The sequence below is a fragment of the Lepisosteus platostomus genome, chromosome 13 (assembly GCF_059453375.1).
Source record: "Lepisosteus platostomus isolate fLepPlt1 chromosome 13, fLepPlt1.hap1, whole genome shotgun sequence".
Lineage (NCBI taxonomy): Eukaryota > Metazoa > Chordata > Actinopteri > Semionotiformes > Lepisosteidae > Lepisosteus > Lepisosteus platostomus.
Window position 1 is genome coordinate 9,573,547 of NC_142623.1, and position 18,728 is coordinate 9,592,274.

Below are 18,728 nucleotides of genomic sequence, written 5' to 3' on the forward strand. Positions count from 1 at the left end.
TCCATGTACAGTATACATGATGTATACAGTGCTTACTTCAACAGTAATGTGCGGTGCTTAAAACTAGTTGTGGACTCATTGTTTTGAATTTTGATTTTTTATGTTCAAGTACATTTGTGTTATCATGTCACATCTGTGGTAGTAATTGAATTCTGTTTTCCATCCTTGTTAGGGTGTACACTAGGAAAAGAAATTCCTAAAGTAAGACTGCCTGGTCTATAACAAAATACATTCAAGTACCAATTCTGAAAATGGAACAAATGTTGTCTTTACTCATTTAATTGATAGCCTCGCACACTTTAAATACACATGAGGTGTGGGATGTAGGATTCTTTTGTGAAATTATGTACAAATCGCTGCCACCTACATTTTTTCCGAACTGAATATACTGCGTGGCATGGATGCTCCCTCTTTCAGCGAGGAGTCAGGTGCTGACATTTACTAAAAAAACAAAACATGCGCAAGAGAGGTACTGTAAGCGAGCAGGAAAGATAAAAGGAAATGAAAAGGCCTTGAATAATCTGCAAATCAAAACATAGGTTGAAATAGCATGTGGGTGGGGAATATTTACCTGGAACAGGTGATACCAGCTGGATGTGGGTGAGCTACAGTTTCTACAGCAGAATCCAATATAGTAAACACTACTCAGGGTTTACTCAGAGGGGGAGAGGACATTGCTTAAGCAATTAGTGCTTAAGCACTTGGAAAGGTAGGGTTGTATATATTTTTCCAATGGTCCAAGTCAACGTACAGGATTTAAAGTTGCCACTAAATGTTTGTATTCATACTAGGCTTTGGATTCTGTTTTTGTAAAAAATCCTTCCTCCTTGCTCTCCACCCACAATCTCCCCCAGTTCCTTAATGTTTTATGCCAGTTATGATCGCATGTTTTCTAATCCTTGTTTAAGCCAACAAATCACGAAGCCACACTCGCTTTTTTATTTTGATCGGTGTAACAGGCTTCCTTATGGCTCCTGAGATCTGAGCACATGGAACCTGCAATGCCCAGGAAAACACAGCACAAAAAAGAAGTAATTATGCTGGCCAATCTTCTTCATTCACCAAAATGACTTGCTCAAAAAACAACCTAACAACCACCATGAATCCCTTTATATCTCAAAAACTCTAAATTATACCCATGTGAAAATGTGACTCTTAGCCCTCCAATAAATAACTAATTAAATAAACAATGTGCCTCAAGTGACCCTATATACAGACAAAAGAGGCCTTAACAGTCTCTAGAGATAGCTAACAACTGACAGCTAACAACTGACCTGCCTAAGTGGTGAAATATATAAAGATTTAGCAGAATATTCGAAATCCAGGACTCCCAGGCAGACATTGTCGAACACAAAAAAGCCAAGGCATGGTCTTACACTTCACAGTCTGAGAAACTCAGAGAAATTACAGCTGCCTCCTATGGCAGCAACTGTAATTTCAGCTCTGAAACTTCAGAGCACTGAAGTTTCCTCATGGTTACCTGCAGAAGCAATAGGAAGATAAAGTCGTTTTTGTCATTTCATCTTGGTGATGCACATTCCTGATGGAGGACAAACATGACATCAAGGGATCGCATGTATCAAAAATCTTCCAAGCATCCCACTCAAGTAGCTCCTCTGCTCTCAAAGGAACTTCTTGATTGGCATCTGCTTGTGGCAGTGCAGTTTCATGGTGATAACATACAACCTCTCAGTAGTATAAACTCTTGTTTAGGATCCAGTTTGTAATAACAAGTTCAGCTTTTCAAATGATAAATGTCAATCATTAAGAGTCACTTTAAATGTCGGCATGATGCCTACGCAGACGTTTTGCAGATACTGTCAGTGCTTGAAATGATAATGACGGTGCTTTGTGCCTTTTTTCCATTCCATTGAACTAAATAAAACAATAGGAGCCAAGCCAGAGACTTATCATTTTATTTTTTTCTTGATTTAAATTTTTTCCACTGCTTTGATCTGAGGGGTGTCAATCTGCAGTCTTCATCTTAAACTCCCAGTTTAGCTCCTCTAGAAATATTCGTGGCTGTGTTCATAAAAGCATTGCCATCACAGGACAACCTGTTTTTAGTTTTTGATGTGAACACAATGCAAAGAAATTGAAAAGTGTCACGATGCAGAATGCGAATTTATGAGGTACTGAAAATGTTTAGAAACATGGCAGAGAAAATACAAAAGTAACTTTATCCATGACATCTACAGTAGAAAACATTTGGTGTTTTCATTTTTTCCTCATTGTCTATCTAATTAAACCTGTGGTCCTCAACGGCCACTATAAGGAGGCCATGAAGGCCATGAAGGCCCATGGGGAATGGGGGGCAAGGGTCACCATTTTCCTTGACCATCCGACACTGGAAGTGGAGGTGATGTGGGCAGCGTCAAACTCCGGCCGGCATATTACCCCCGGAAGGATTAACCCCCGGTACTCATTTCCACAGCCACTGTACCATGCAATATTTATTTTGCCTTGGCTCTTAATGACTTAGTTGATCTTGCTTACAAGTGTTTCCAGACCTTTAGTCATTAAAACCTGGTGTTTCATGCACAGTCTATAGGACTGACAATCTCCAGGATACTGGTTTGAGTATCTCTAAATTAGACCAGTAATGTAATGCAAATGGGGCCATGCATTAAATAAAATCAAGACACCACCAAAGGAATTTTAGTTCCTATTATAGTTGAAAACATCTCATTACAAAACTCAAAGAGTGCAGTGACAGTGTGGGTGCAGATCTTCACACTATGGGCTGGGCTCAATATGGTACTCAATTATTTTCTCCTGAAGCATTGGTCTTCACCGGTTTGTTGCTGTATTGGTCATTTCTCAGTTAATCAATCAAAAATCTATGATTCTAGACCTTTTAGACACCTATAACACCCAGGGCAGTGTAGACCATTGGTATGGGTTTTGGATTCTTAATTAGAAGTTGGGTGTTTAAGACCCTGCTATGGATTCTCCTGTTGAAATCTTTTATAAGGTAAATTATCCCAATTTCTCCAGCCCACTCTGTTATATAAATGGATACCAGTATTACCAGAAAGAGATGCTCTATAATAGACTAGAGAGAGTCTTCATTATCCCCGAGGGGGCAATTTGTTTGACAGCAACAGTGTTGGTGTACAGACATACAGAAAAAAAGCTCAACAACAACATTACAAATATATATTTGCATAGAAAGTCAAGTGTTAGGTAAGGATATGGCTACATGTATGAATGAGAACCTAAATCTATTGGTTTGGGAGTTGGAAGGCAGTATTTGCATTCTGATGGAAGTCACAGAAATTCATTAAACAAGGGATGTAAAGGATCATCACAGATGGATTTTGCTTTATGCAAAACACATGAATGATAGATGGTGGAGAGGGCTGGAAGATCAGCAGCAATGACCTTCTGACATATGTAGACAAAGGCGAGTCACGGAGTAGGCCACTCAATTATATGGAAACTCCAGTCTGATGAGCCACTAGGCTCAAATACCAACTTTACTGTTTATTAAAATCTGCAACACTGTGACACAACACAAAACACAACACTTTGACCATTTTGCTGTTTTATTTTTACATAGTTGAAGAGTGGAACAGGGTTGCTAACAATGTATATTTCAGACTGGTTCATGCATTCCTCACAATCCAGGGAGAATTTAGAATAGCATAAGGTATCTCAAAAAAACTAAATAAATAAAACCTGGAACTGGCTCCTTTGAGAAAGAAATATCATGTCAACAGCTTATTTACAGTCTTGATGTATGAATATTCCCCTGATGTACAAATAATCTGTAATGTTGGTCTTAACTGATTATTAATTAACTTGCCTGTTGCTAATTAAGAGATGTGAGATTGCCTTCTAAGGGCCTTCTAAATTCTGATGCATCATATTAGTGTTGCACTAAGATACCAGCATTCAAATCTTTTCATAAAAAAGTACAGGTTATATAGTATGTACATGTCTTTACATATAAAACTGATATTCTGGCTCTGATAGAAAATGGACTGTACAGAGCAAAATAATCCAAAAGCATTTTCCAGTTTTACTTAACCTACAAATGTGAGAAGGATGCAAATCTACTCAAATAGTATTTGTAGTGGAAAGTTTTTTTTTTTCAATTTTTATCAGATTGGGCAAGGAGACCATTCTTTCAGCTGGGCTTCTCGATTATTTAGAATAGTTTTCATTATTGATTTGTGTTTGTCAGTTCAGTAAGAAAAAGGCCTAATGTACAGCCAATAAGAAATCAATGATCCTCTGAAATGCACAATGGGAAAATTTTCCTTTAAGAATCTACATGTGCCTTTTTGGTTGATTGCTGACATTCCAGAAATAACCTCAAAGCATGACTGTATCTATGCTGGTTCAGGTCCGAAGAAGATCAAAGGAAACTTCTCACAAAAATAAAAACAAAAAGGGACTTGTTAAGAAAATACCCCTCTGCTGTGAAGTCCAAAACAGAAACGCAAACAATTTCTTGTCTTTTTTGCACCCTGATCATATTGCTTTCAGTCCTTTTTTTCAATGCACAATGAACTATTTGTTGCTTGCCTGCGTGACACAAACGTAAACAAGTCTGTTTTGGTGGGTAAACCACAAACTTTTACTTTCAATTCATTTCCTGTCTTCACCTGGTATCTATATTCATTTCCTGATTTAATTTGCTTTAATTCATTTTCTTTCCATTATTCCCTTTGTTGCATGTCTGGGACCAACAGAGAAAATGTCGTCTTTCGTGTTTTGGTTGTGCTCCTTCAAGAACAGCCTTGCATCTCAAATTAAATGACTACTTTGTGCGTCACTGAAGATGAGATTTCTCTGGCAAAAAAGTTGTCCAGATCTGTTCAGTTTCTGAGATTATTATTTGGCCACTGGATTAGTACCCAATTTTCTAATTCAAGAAGACAATTTCTGCTCTGGAAGCAGTAACAAATAATTAATTTAATACAAAAGTGTTGGATTTCAAATAACTTTAAATCTTGAGTGTATGTTTGAAGTCCTGCTCAGTGAGGACTAGCAACAAATATGGGTAAAACTGTCTTTTAAGCTTTTGTCCAATAACATTTATTTTTGTTTCAGCTCAGGTTTCGGAAACATAAGAGCATGTATTTTGTTATTGTAATAGGATTTTTTTTGTAATAAATCAAAAAATGATTTTCATATGAATAGCTGTGTGTTCCTGGTTTTTTGTTACTCCTGTCCTGTGTGTGTTCATGTGTCTGTGACAGGATGCGTGTTCAGAGGCCACAATCACTGTGGTATGTTGTTCTTCTGCAATTTCCCTGCAATTAATAAAGTATCTATCTTTGTACAGCCTCTTGAGCAGTTTGATCAGTGAATCAGTGATCAATCATTTGATTAGTAATGTAAAAAATGCAACAACAGTTACTTAATAACATTTCATTTCACACTTGTACTATCATGATTTTTATTCCACCCTGTAACCATCACAAAGCTCTTTGGGTATTAAAACACCTACACTAATACAAATGTGATGTTTCTTTAACAGAATATTTCCATTGACGACCTGTTCAAAACCAACAACATGCTCTCCTCCTACCTCCAGAACACTAATACTCAAGCTTGACCCTTGAAAGACACTGCAGTGTGAGAAGAAGTTTGTGAATCCAAAATAATTATGGGAGTAACATTTTCTCACCATGATTACCTTGTTTTATCGAAACCAGTATTTTCTTAAATAAACAGTTTTTATGTTTTTTTGAGATGCAATGTTATATGAAGCAGAAAAAATTTATAACCTCTAGCACTATTAATAGAGTACTTAGAATGAAGTGGTTTTCTTATATAATAGTCAAACACTCTGGGAGTTTGGTCTTTACCTTTAGTGGAACCATGTCATGTCGTAATCAAGAATCAAGACAGATTTCCAAGCACTTCAGAAAAGAATAGTTGATGATCATCACTCTGGAGCACGTTGCAAAACTATTACTAAACATCTGGGGCCCCACCTTTCTTCTGTAAGAATAAATATTCAAGACCACAGTGCCTCTGCCTACTTTAGGACCTGCTGTTCTGCCAAAATCTCTACAAAAGCCACCTGGAACATCATCAAGAAAGTAACAAATATTCTCAGAGTAACATCTGCAGGCCTCTCTTATTAACTCCAACAAAACTTCATGGTTTCAGGGTATGAGGCTGTTTTACTCCTTCAGAATCTGGACGGCTTGCTAGCCTTGAGGGAACCTTGAATTTGGTGAATGAGGCTATGCAATAAGACGATGATCCTGAACACAGGAGAACTGCCACAGAATGGCTGAAGAAGACATTTCACATTTTGGATCGGCCAAGTCAAGGTCTGGACCTAAAGTCATGGGAAAAACTGAAGCAAGCTCTTCAAGCAAGGAAATCCTCAAATGTCACTGCCTTAAAGCCGTTCTATGAGTAATAATCTGCGTAATTTCCTATAAATTGAAGTGAGAGACTGATCAACAGTTAAAAGAAACATCAAGCTGAGATCAGCCACCCAATGAGGCACAACAGCACCCTTGATTAAGTTTAGGAATTCCAGCATTACAACATCAAACCCTGAAGAACTGCAGTATGAAAGTTCATTATTTATCACCTTTTTAACAAAAATAAGATGGATGAGTAGAAATTAAAATACTGTAGCACAGTGTTCCAGCTTGGACAGCCTAGTTTAATAATAAAGGTAATTATCCCTGGCACTAGAGAACCACAGATGGCCACCCATCCATTGATTCCAGGTCTGCTGGTTTTTGATCTGTCTAAGCTTTTCAGTAACTTAATTAAGCCCCCTTTTGAAATGATAATTTATGCAGGGAAAGACGTCATTTCTCCAGGTGAGACTCAATGCAAATTTCATGTCATTGCCAGAGGCTTTAGCTGCATTATGTTGTATTATTAACCAGAACAGCACACTCCCACAGGCCCCAGAGGGGAAAGGGACAGGTTTTTACAAAAGTAGATGTCAGAAGCATGCCCTATAATACGGAAGGAGTATCTTTAGTGTTAAACAATTTTAGAATGACCAACACAGGTATTAAGGAACTAAGGATGATTGCCAGGCATGACAATTTTATGCTCAAGGAAATGAGGGATGTTATTCATAGTTCTCTAACCAGGATGTTACATATATCACAAAGAATAGGGGCTGTAGCCTCAGATTAGAGGATTAGAGGAGAAGTTAAACAAATTCATTAAAAGGGGAAAAGAATATATCTAAGAAACTACAACTATAGCACCTTTAAAGGTTGTTTCTCAAAAGACTTTACAGAATAAAAAGAATACACAAGATTAAACACAATTACAATACACAGAGGAGAATGTGGAGTGCGGTACTAAGTGTAGTAGGAGCAGAGGGGGTAAATAATGGAACTAGTTAAGTAAAGGCTCTTCTAAAGAAAAAGGTTTTGAGTCTGGATTTAAAGGAGTTTAGAGAAGGTGACTCTCTGATATCCTTAGGGAGAGAGTTCCAGAGCTAGGGGGCATAACAGGAGAAGGGCCTTTCACCCATACAATGTAGACGGGCTTGGGGGGACAGTTAGGAGACCAGAATTAGAAGAGTGAAGGTGGAGAGTAGGGCGATAATAGTTCAGACAGGTACTGAGGTGCCAAGCCATGCAGAGCCTTATAGGTAAGCATGAGGATTTTAAAGTCCACATGGAATTTGACAGGAAGCCAGTGCAAGGACACCAGGATAGGAGTAATGTAATCCCTTGCACTAGACCTGGTCAGGATTCTGGCTGCCGAATTTTGGACATACTGCAGTTCAATGTAAATTTAGATACCCCAGCGAGTAGAGCATTACAGTAGTCAATTCAGGAGAACACAAATGTGTTGATCAGCTTTTCAGCCACAGTTAGTGATAACATAGGTCATAGTCTAGTGATATTTCTGAGGTGAAAAAAATGTTTTGACAATATGCTGTACATGTGGGTCGAATGTGAAGCCAGAATCAGATATCACCCCAAGGTTTTTCAATTTAGACAAGTACAGAACCATCTACAGACAGGGTTACAGGACTGGCTTTACAACATTGATGGGGGGTGCCAATGAGCATGAGCATGACAGTTTAGGTGAAGGAAATTTTTAGTCAGATTTTATGTCAAAGATGCAATTAGATAGAATAGAGACAGCCACATCAATGTCAGGTTTGGTATGGATGTATATTTGAGTATCATCAGCATAGAAATGATAGCTGAGGCCATGTGATCTTAAAAGCTGACCAAGTGGAAATGCTGAAGAGCAAGGGACCCAGTATTGAGCCCTGAGGAACACCAGACTTAACAAGACCAATTTCAGACCTATACGCATTAAGAGAGGCAAAGTGACAGCGATCAGTGAGGTAAGACTTGAACCATTTGAGAGCAGTGTCAGAAACTCCAAACACAGTCTCAAGACAAGAAAGTAAGATGTCATGGTCAACAGTGTCAAAAGCAGCACTGAGATCAAGAAGGATGAGTGTAGAAAGAGAACCAGAATCAGAAGCTATCAGAAGATCATGTAGTGTCTTTGACCAGGGCAGTTTCTGTGCTGTGAAGTTGACGGAACTCAGATTAGAGGGGATCGAAAAGGTTATTTGACACGAGGTGGTTATGTAACTGAAATGTGACTGCACATTCTAGAATTTGTGTAAGAAAGGGTAAGTTGGAGATGGGGCGAAAATTGTTTAGGGTGTTGAGATCCATGTTAGGCTTTTTTGGCACAGGGATAATGGCAGCAGTTTTGAGGACCATTGGTACAATGCCAATCCTCAAGGATTTATTTAATATTGACGACAATGGGACAGAGAGAAGAGAAACAGGACTGAAATAAAGTGGTGGGAATGGAATCTAAAATACATGTGGTGGGTTTCATGTATGTTACTAGTTTATTGAGGGATGCTGAGTCACGAAGAGAGAAGTTGGAGAGATGCAACAACCTTTTGATTTTTTTATACTGGATAATATCAGCATTGTTAAGTTACTGTGGTTCTGTTGCAACTACAGACCAGTACAACAATGCCATTTTTGAAAGGGCTCAATTCATGAGGAATAACAACACTCAAGATTAATGAAGATGCATTTGAGGATGTTTATTGAGTTTTTAGGAATAATAAGATTTGACTTAACCTGCTTGGTTGTAGGTGTAGCACGCTGGCCATAGGGTGATATGGCTGGGAACCCTATATGAAGTGAGGAGCTAATCTACAAAATTGGAGATGGGATGGAGTGGGGACACAAGACACAAAATGCAAAAAAGAGGCTTTTGCATATGATATACAGTATACTGTATATAACTTCTAAGAAATTATGTTGGAAATGATTATGATTTAGAACAGCTGGGATGACAATGTCTTAGGCATTGTCACCCTTTGAAACGAAATTAAAAACTTCCATTTAGTGTTTCTGCCACAAAGATGATGCACAAATATCAGTAGAAAGCTTACAAATTGTTCCACTGCTGAGACTTAAGTCAATTTGAATAGAAAAACAAATCAATCTGAAACCAATGTTCATGTTACTGAAGATCAATAATTCTTATAATGTTTTTATAATGTTCTTTATAACTAACATCCATTCTATAGAATCCTCATTTATCACACTTGATTTCACTCCCATCTGCATGTTCTTGAGTGTATTCTTTGAAATGTGTTTCTGTTTTTCAGTGACATTTATCACTTAGATTTATTTCCCTCATGACACAAATTGATGTATAGACTGCAGTTTTTAAAGAAGCCCTTGTAAATTTCTCTCCAGGACACAGTTTGAAACTATAAAACAAGGAACATTTATTTACCTTGTATGCTGCCATGCCTTCTGGCTTTTACAACCAGTTTTGCAACCTTTAAAGGTGTGTATTACCTTAGTAAGTGGAAAAGTTACATCATTGCCAGGTTTCATGTGACTCATTCCTCTTTCCTTGTGGGGTCTCATTGGTTACATTGTTGTCTGGAATCAATCCACTAAAACTATGAAGTACAGTCGGTATTTCCACAAAGTTGTTGTAGTGTGTTGCACCTCACACTTGAGAAAGCTAGAAGTGACAATTTAAGAGTTTTGTAGCATCCCCCTGCATACACATCACTATCTCTAATTAGTTTTTGCTTAAATTCTTAAACTAAACAGACTAAAATCCACTCTGGCTTGAAATTTGCTATAGGAACACATACCTTAAAAATATTTCAATATTTACAGTAAAAACAGTTTTCTGAAAAGCAACCGTCCTCACATTTGCAATAGTCTAAGAAAGCAACGTTCTTTTGAATGTGGTCCATGTCTTCTTTTCCTCATCTTTCAAGGTGATGGTTGCATTTTGCAACCCTGAATGTATCTAAATGTTGTCCCCATACTGTATATTTATTTGCAACATGTGAAGTAGACAAGATCATTGAAGCTTTCACTTTTCCTTCGTGATTTTAAATTGTGTGAACACTGGACAAAGGCAGACAAGGCATTCCCTACTAAGAAAATCAGAGTGCTGAAAACAAGACATACTGTATACTAGCATGACTGGAAGAAGGAGTGCCATAGTGGAACAGAAGCTAGAACTGTAGTCCTATACTGTATATAGCTTGGGCTCCTGAATCTGATTATGGACTAGAAAGCCCTTTGTGCATTCTCTCTGTGATCGCATGAGTTTTCGACTCCAATTTCTTCCTACCTTGCTGGTTAGGATAATTGGTGTCTATAAATTCTCCCTTTGTTTGTGTGCCCACTTGCACCCTATCCAGGATGTAAGAAAGTTTTATGCCTATTTCAAGATAGGCTCCAGGTTGCCACCACCTTTACCAAAAGTCAGAGATCTAATGATAGATGGATGACTGGAGGGGGGGGAGGTGTATGTTTCAGATCTGTTGTTTCTCCACTTTGCAAGAAATTCCACAGAACCAGTTGCCACAAGAAGGAAAATGAAAACATTGTCAACAAAGTAAACAAGCTCTGTGCAAGTGACTGCATGAACAGAGGCGTGTGTGACAACTAATTGCTGCCAAAAGGTGAATACATCCGCCTTTTTGTGTCGCTTTTAAAGAATGAGCCAGGTTCTTGGAAAAGATGCAAATAGATCAGAACGTGTCACTGTGATATAAGGCTCTCCAAACAGGAAATTATTCCAACGCCCATTTTTTGGATGCTTAAATTCCCTAACCTTTTCTCTGCTTAATTTGTTAAGAACAGGGGATCTAAACCCCTTCAACCTAAATTATTTCCCTCAAGTACCCCCTTGAGATTTTAACGAAATCAAACCTTTCAATCAATGTAGATAAATGCTACAGTACTCCTCCTAACATGCTTCTTTTCACTTGGTAAAATATTAATATTAATACTGTTGTTTTTCTTATTCTTATTATTACATGGTTACTTATGGACAGGACTATTTAATTTGACATTGACGTTTCCATCACAATCTCCCGAACCCCATGCAGTACCAATGGTTTAGAAGATCTTCTATGGCAGAGCTCCCGAGAGATTTATCACGTTTTCACTCTCTCTTCTGCTGGAAAGCCCCTTTGTGCTCTTGCTACAGTATGTCTGGCTAAATGGCCTCGCTGGCCACTGCCAATCATGGTCTGGGCACTCCAACAGGCAATACATCCATGTGCAATCAGGGATGACCATTTCAACACCCAACACAAACAGCTACTGTATGATCATCAGCGTAGTTTTCCTGTGCGCACATATTTTGGTGATTTACACTTTATCTTCATCTGAAGTACTTTTTTTGACTTTCCACAGAATCTGCACTATCGTTTTTATGTTTTACCTTTTTACCCAGTTGTTATGCAACCTCCTTGGTGCTGTTGATTTGCGTTATTTCTAACTGATATTCTGTCCATGTTATATCATTTGCCACATTTCTGAATCCACCCATTATTCTGTGCATACCACTTGTCTGTGGGAGGATTGATTTCTGCTTGTGTTTAGAATGAGTTCATTTCTGCTTGCATTTTAGAGAACCACAGCTTGTACAGTGGTATCATATACAAAAATTTAAATTCATATCATATATAAAATCAGTTCCCACTTTTAAGCTTATAAAGCCAAAGTTATTCTTCAGTCCTTGAGTTTACTATCCTTTTATACAAAGGTATGACAGTAAGGTACATGGTTATTTTTTAATAAAGAAATACATATATAAGCAAATATAAATTAATGACATTGGAAGTGGTGATCCTAACTGCCAAAATGCCATATGTTTTAACTTATGTTGCATTTAATATAACGTCTCTCATATGACTTGCCCGGCTGCTCAACTGTAATGCATAATAGACACCAAAACTCAGTTAGACAGTCAAATATTCCAAACTATTCAGACATCCCAGGCAATAATTTAATAATGTGAATAAATTGTGAATAAAAGCCAAAGTATGAAACTGTTTTCAAAAACCCTGACAAGCTTCAATCCAGTCCTATAGCCAGGGAGCCACAGAACAGAACCCCTGTCCCTCACTGGGTGAGGTTTTGTCTTCGGTAAGTACTGGACACCAGAATCCCCAAAATTCAGACCTTGAATTTTTTTTTGCAGTTGATTGCTTTCAGACACACTCTCCTACTGTCAGATTGAATAAATGACAGAAATTAGGTTATTTTTGTCTAAACCAGTGAGTACAGAGAGCTGAAGCTTCCTGTTATGTATGACCGCTCACATGAGGGGAAAACCACACCAAGGAGTGAAAGAGAGAAGAAGGAAAGGTCGCTCAATTATTTCACACAATTCAGAGGACCTGCTGTGCAACTTTGTTCTGTAGACAGGTATTCCAAAAATTAAGAAAGCTGCAGAACTGTGGTATTTTGCCTCCCCCACACATATCTGTGTTTTATTTTCATCACTGACAGATGTTAAATACATATATATATTATTTATATATATTATTTAAATTTGTAATTAGGAGCTTTATATTGTTAATGACATAGATAACATTTGTTACCATATGAATACCGAACCTCGACCAAATTCTCTGTGATACAAAAAAGAAAATGTAAATGTTATGGATATCTGGTCTTCTATGGAAACTGATATACAGTGGTTTGAAAAACAGCAGAGGTGGAATAATGCATCACCACTCCTTCTCTGAGAAGAGAGGACCTACAGGACTTACAAGACCTAGGGGGCTCTCCTCAAGCACTCATTGAGTCAATAAAACAATCCAATACAACACTGGTATTCCTGTTACGTTTTTGGAAAGTATTTTTATTGGGAAAATTACTTTCATTGTTCAGAACTACTGGGTATTTCTGACTTTCAGAAATTGAAAGGTACAATTAGAGACTTATTCCACTCTGAAACCAGAAAGAACAGAACATAACTTTTCAGTGGTGAAGATTAATGAAAGATTCCTTTACTTGTTCCTTTTCAGTACACATGCTGACACAGTTCCCCAATCTAACCTTTTCAAAACTAAGAATTACCAGTAATTGGCGTTCACATGTTACAGCAACACCCAATTACCAAGAAAATTCTGCGCTGAACTTCCATTAAACCTTTGAGTGCCTCTAATTATAAGCTTATGCCTTGCCAAGAATTCAAGTAGCACAGATATATTTTTACTGAAAGGAAAACATAAAATGTACTGGACTACGGTTACTCAATCAGTTACCTACAATGCCCAACCACTCAAGAGCATGGAAAACTGCTCCATCTTCATTAAATTCATTGGTCTTGCCATTGTCTTTGCACAACATTTTGAACATTTTAAGGGCATGTTTTCAAAGGTACAATAACTCTACAGATCAATAAACAATAACTATACATGGATAGATGTACTTTTTTGTTCTAGTTTATCAACCATCCAGAAAAAAGTTTGATGTCAGTGGGCTAGGAGAACTATAATCTGAATTTATATTTCATGCAGTAGGAATCTTCTCATCATTTGAAAGATTTTGGATTGTCATTTTTAATCACCCCTCCTTTCTAATATTTGAATATATAGTCACTCCACTTTATTCACTGGAAAAAGAGACACTTATCTGTTATTTTGTTTACTTTTATTTGTATGTCTAGTACCTTGAGTGAGCATTTCACTGATGTTTTAGCAGTTCATTGGCAGCAAAGTGCATTCAATTATGCATTTGAAGTAAAAGAGGGAAAACAGGTTTAGAGCTTGACGTGAATGAAAGGGAAACATATTTTGGCTCTTTCCCGTTATTTTATCTAACTATCTGAAAGGGAATGACATATGGTAATCTCACACTTTTAAAAGGTCTTTGACTTCAATTTTGAGCACATCTTTCTATGTTTTTTCTACCCTTTGGTATATTTAATTGCAAATGGAGCTGGGAGAACTGGGAACAGATTCCTCTTTGTAGGACACTGGTGATTTCTGACCCATGACCTGAAGGCACAGGGGAAGCAAAATATGTCATCACTTAGTGTATTAGCCCCATGGATCAATGACTAAAGTCAAGGCCATCCACCAGGGAGGTACTGTATGAAACCAAGCATTGTAATCAATACAAGGGCTGAGCAGACCAGTAGGAATCCCACCTCCTTAACTCCGTATACTGTACATTGTCCCTTACGATTCCTTATTATCATCCCTCTTTTTCATAGTATCCAGTAAGAAATGTACCATGAAACAAGAAACCACTGACCCTGGAGCTAGATTCTGAAACAATGGAATAGTAATCAGTAGGTCAGACTTGGCTTTGAAGCTTCAGGGGGATACATTTTCATAACAAGCTCACTTTGAATGAGCCCTGTTACATATTACACCTTCCCTTCCCACACAATATTTTCTCTGGATACACCAATTGCCTTTATGCAGTATGAATGGCTAAGGTTTATTTATTCGGTCTTGAGAACTATATGTAAAGCGTAAAACGGATGACAGTAGAATCAGAATGGTTCAGGTTGCACTCTTGTCTGCATTGTCTATTTGAAGATCATTGTGGACTTTCCACACAGATATTTGTTCACTGAGGAGATGCAGGCCACAGTATTACTACGTATTAATACTTCAGTCTTGCCATTGAGTTAGTCATCTGACTTGTAAACAAGTCCTAGATCAGACATTGCTTTGAACAAAAAAGTATATATTATCATTCATCCACAATATTGTTAGAATCAAAAATTGCTCTAATGGCTCTTCAAGCAGAGAGAGATCAGGTAGCGTTTGATGAGCTGTCATTCTGAAACCAGCTTGAGGGCTTTTTTGATGAGCATGGCGCCTTCTTCACCAGCGGCCTACAGAACATGGTGCAAAACCTATAAGATTCCCTTTGTCATGAAGCAAGCACGGCACACAGCAGATACAGCACCACAAGGCCGTCGGCCTCTATATAGAGATTTCATGAATTTGTTTACTCTACAGGAAGAAAAAAGAAAAAGCTGTTAGAGAAGACAAAGATGTGCAGATACCTATGACACATCCAGTACCGTGATCAGTAATTACCTTTTTAATCAGCATGCCAGTAAGCGTTTAAGCGTAAACATCCCCTTTTTTATTTAAAAAAAAGCCCCATCTGTCCCCAGGTATGATTCAGATCCTTCTTTCTGCCCAAAGCTTTCATTGCATCGGTGTTTTTGTTGATTTATTATGACATCTCTGGCACGCGTTTCTTCTTTTTCACAGCCCAGTCCTTTATGAGCTTTTCGAAGCGGAGAAAAAAGTGGAACAACGTTGTCTTCCATTTGTTTACCTCTCATCAGAAGGCTCTGATACCAGCTGTTGGCCTCCATTAAACAAATTCTTCGAAGGAGATTTGCTCTGCGGCAGTGCAGATAGGAACAGAAGAAGAGTACTGATGGCTCTTGGTAGAATCCTTCTTAAATGTAACTCTTGAGATATGTTAATCTGACGTTTCTGAATGTTTTTAAACCATTCTTTAAAAACACAGTATTTGACCAATGTGACTTATGAAACTATAATGTACCTGAGACACAAGAGCAGTGACAAATGACAAATAATACAAATGATTAATGACAAATAATACAAATGATTAATGACAAATAATACAAGGTGGGAGCGCCCCCTAAAGGGAGGAGGATGATCGTGACACTTTTATTGTTTGTTAATACAGAATGTGGAACACTGGCAAGCTCAGAAATCTAAAGCTAGAAAAAAATCTCACTGTAAATGTTAATTGTACTATCTTACTACACTTTACAATTTCAAAGGGTTGGGAAATGTTTTGCTGGACAAAGCTGAATGTACTCACATTGCTCCTGTAAGACTGCTTAACAGGGCTTACGGGATTTTATTACAAATTAAATACTTGTGACCTGAAAATCTACCGTTTCTATTTCCCATGCCAGCAGAGTTTCTCACATTTTACCTTGCAAGTGCTGTTTTCGTTTTCAGAATTTCAGGAGTAAATTTTGCAGTGGACTGAAAAATGCAAACGAAAAAACATCAGTTGCTCCCTTGATCTGCTGGCTCCATCTACTGGATAGATTTCTCAACCAGCGCTTAAAATGCAGTCCATCGTTCTATCAGTGGTAAAACAACGTTACAGGACTCATTTGAGTAAGTGGAGCTGAAGAAATTAATTGCATTTTTTTTTCAAAAAGGTCAAATCATAAAATACAAAAAAATAGGAACATACAGTATCACGGACAGAGGGGGAACAAAACTGACTTTCATTTTAACTTTTAAATGCAAGCATTAATATATTTAAAGGGCAAAGTAAATCAGCATATTACTTATTCCTTTGTGCAAACCACCTTAGAACTTGCTCAAGGGTACAACAACAGTTTTTCACTCAGGATCTGAGGCCATGAATTACTTAAAAAACCCAACCCATCATTGCCATTTGGAGTACACAGATTCCCTGATATTCGTCAAAATTAACATTAATGAGTTAATTGGATTATTAAGGTTTTGTTACATGTTTTGTTTCTTCCTTAACATTGGATCATTAAGTAATTCCTATTCAATACAATTTCTAACAAAATGGAAAAATGTGAAAGTAAAGAAAGAGGCAGGTTTGTGAACTTTTGTTTTAATGTGAAATAATAAACTAAATTAAATATTTAGAATATATTATTTTGACTGATGAAGGTACAAAGTTGGCCATCTTGGCACAAGGTTAAACTGCAACAAACCAATGTACGATGATACACACAATGCACAAACAAATTACACAAAGAACACAATAGTGGGCAAATGTTGCCTTGGACTCAAAAAATAATTTTGACACAATATTTTTGTGTATGCATATTTATTTTTTAATTTACTGTTAGGTTAATCCAAGAGATGCTCAACAGGTAATTAACCCAGAGGTGGGATAACCAAACCATGTTCTGGAGATTATTCCTTATATAATACAAGTTAGCTGCATAATACAGTATGTTTACCTTTGCAAATGCAAATAGAAGCTCATAGGGTTACACAATGAACCACCACCTCCACTAGATGGCATTAGTGTGCACTACCAGGAAGGTAAGCCCTCTCAACTAGCATATTCCTCAGAATGAAATGCCCTCTGGAGGTTTAGCTTCTTAACTCCAGGGGGCATCACTTCCTTTATGAATGTCTAGAATACTTCAAGAGATGGGTTTGGTTTAACCGACTTGGTTAAAGGGTAGCCTCCTGGCCATGTGATGAGGAGGTTCAAACCCCATTCAGAGTGAACCGAACCAAGGGGCAACTCTAAGATGGGGATGGGGCGAAGGAGGGATGCTTGAGATAAATGAAGAGGGAGATGTCTGTGTTCAGTATATGTGTTTACTGTAGTTTCAAAATGATGGTGATTAGGAACAGCTGTGTGAGATAGCCTTGTGTTGTTATTCTTTCCGGACTTCAATTAACAAGTTTGGGACAACTTCCGTTAATTTCATTAACAACTTCTCTTTATTAGAATAATATTAGATCATTTTGACTGACACATTTATCTTAAGTAATTTCCATTTGTACTTATTTGTACAGTTGCGTATTCTACAGGAGCAATTTGGGTGAAGATCCTTGCTCAGCAGCAGATCCTTGCCAGGGATGTGAACCAGCAGCTTCTCATATAAAAGACCAGACCCCATGCAAGTCTCCACCACTGACAATCTCAAAGAAAAAGGAACAGCTGCTGCCACAGTCTTCGTAGGATGCCATCCTTCATTAACTGGATAAAGGAACATGTTGTTTTAGTGTCCTTTACATTTGTTTCAATATCTTTTTAAGAAATTGTTTTATTTTGTTTCACAAAATACAACAAACATAAAACATAACAAATGCAATGAGTGGGTGTTCACACATGGAAATAATAATGTAAAAAAGGGTAAAAATAATGTGTGAGCCTGCTGTCAGTTTTTGCATTAGTAATGTAAGTTAATGAATTCTTTATTTCTTGAGAATAATTATAAGAGATAACTAGAATAAAATGCAATACATAGGTACTGTATCACAGCCTCAACCCATCTATAAAGAACAAATTTCTAACTTGTTTCTAAAATCCTACAGTATATTGACTTTTTACATTATTGACAGATTATTCCATCAGAAAAGGTCCTCAGTCTCTCCTGTGATGAAATCAGCTTAGTTGCATTGAAATGACATTGCTGCTAATTTATAGAGCAAAACAATGCAACTTGTGACAATTCCAGCCCCTTTCACGACAAGCCTCACAGGCACAAGCAAGAGTGGATTACAGCAAGTATTCCACCAGGTTTTCTTTTGCAGCGAGAACAATAGCCCACTTTCATGTCGGAGGAGACCAGAAAGAGCAGCCCAGTGGGGGAAAGGCTTCTTGAGTTAGCTCGGTTCATGTCGGCAGGTAATGCAGGGGAGCTGCATTCTTGCCGAATAGCCGCGACGAGCAGTTTCAGTGGAAGCGCTGAGCTCTGTTTGCAAGATTTGT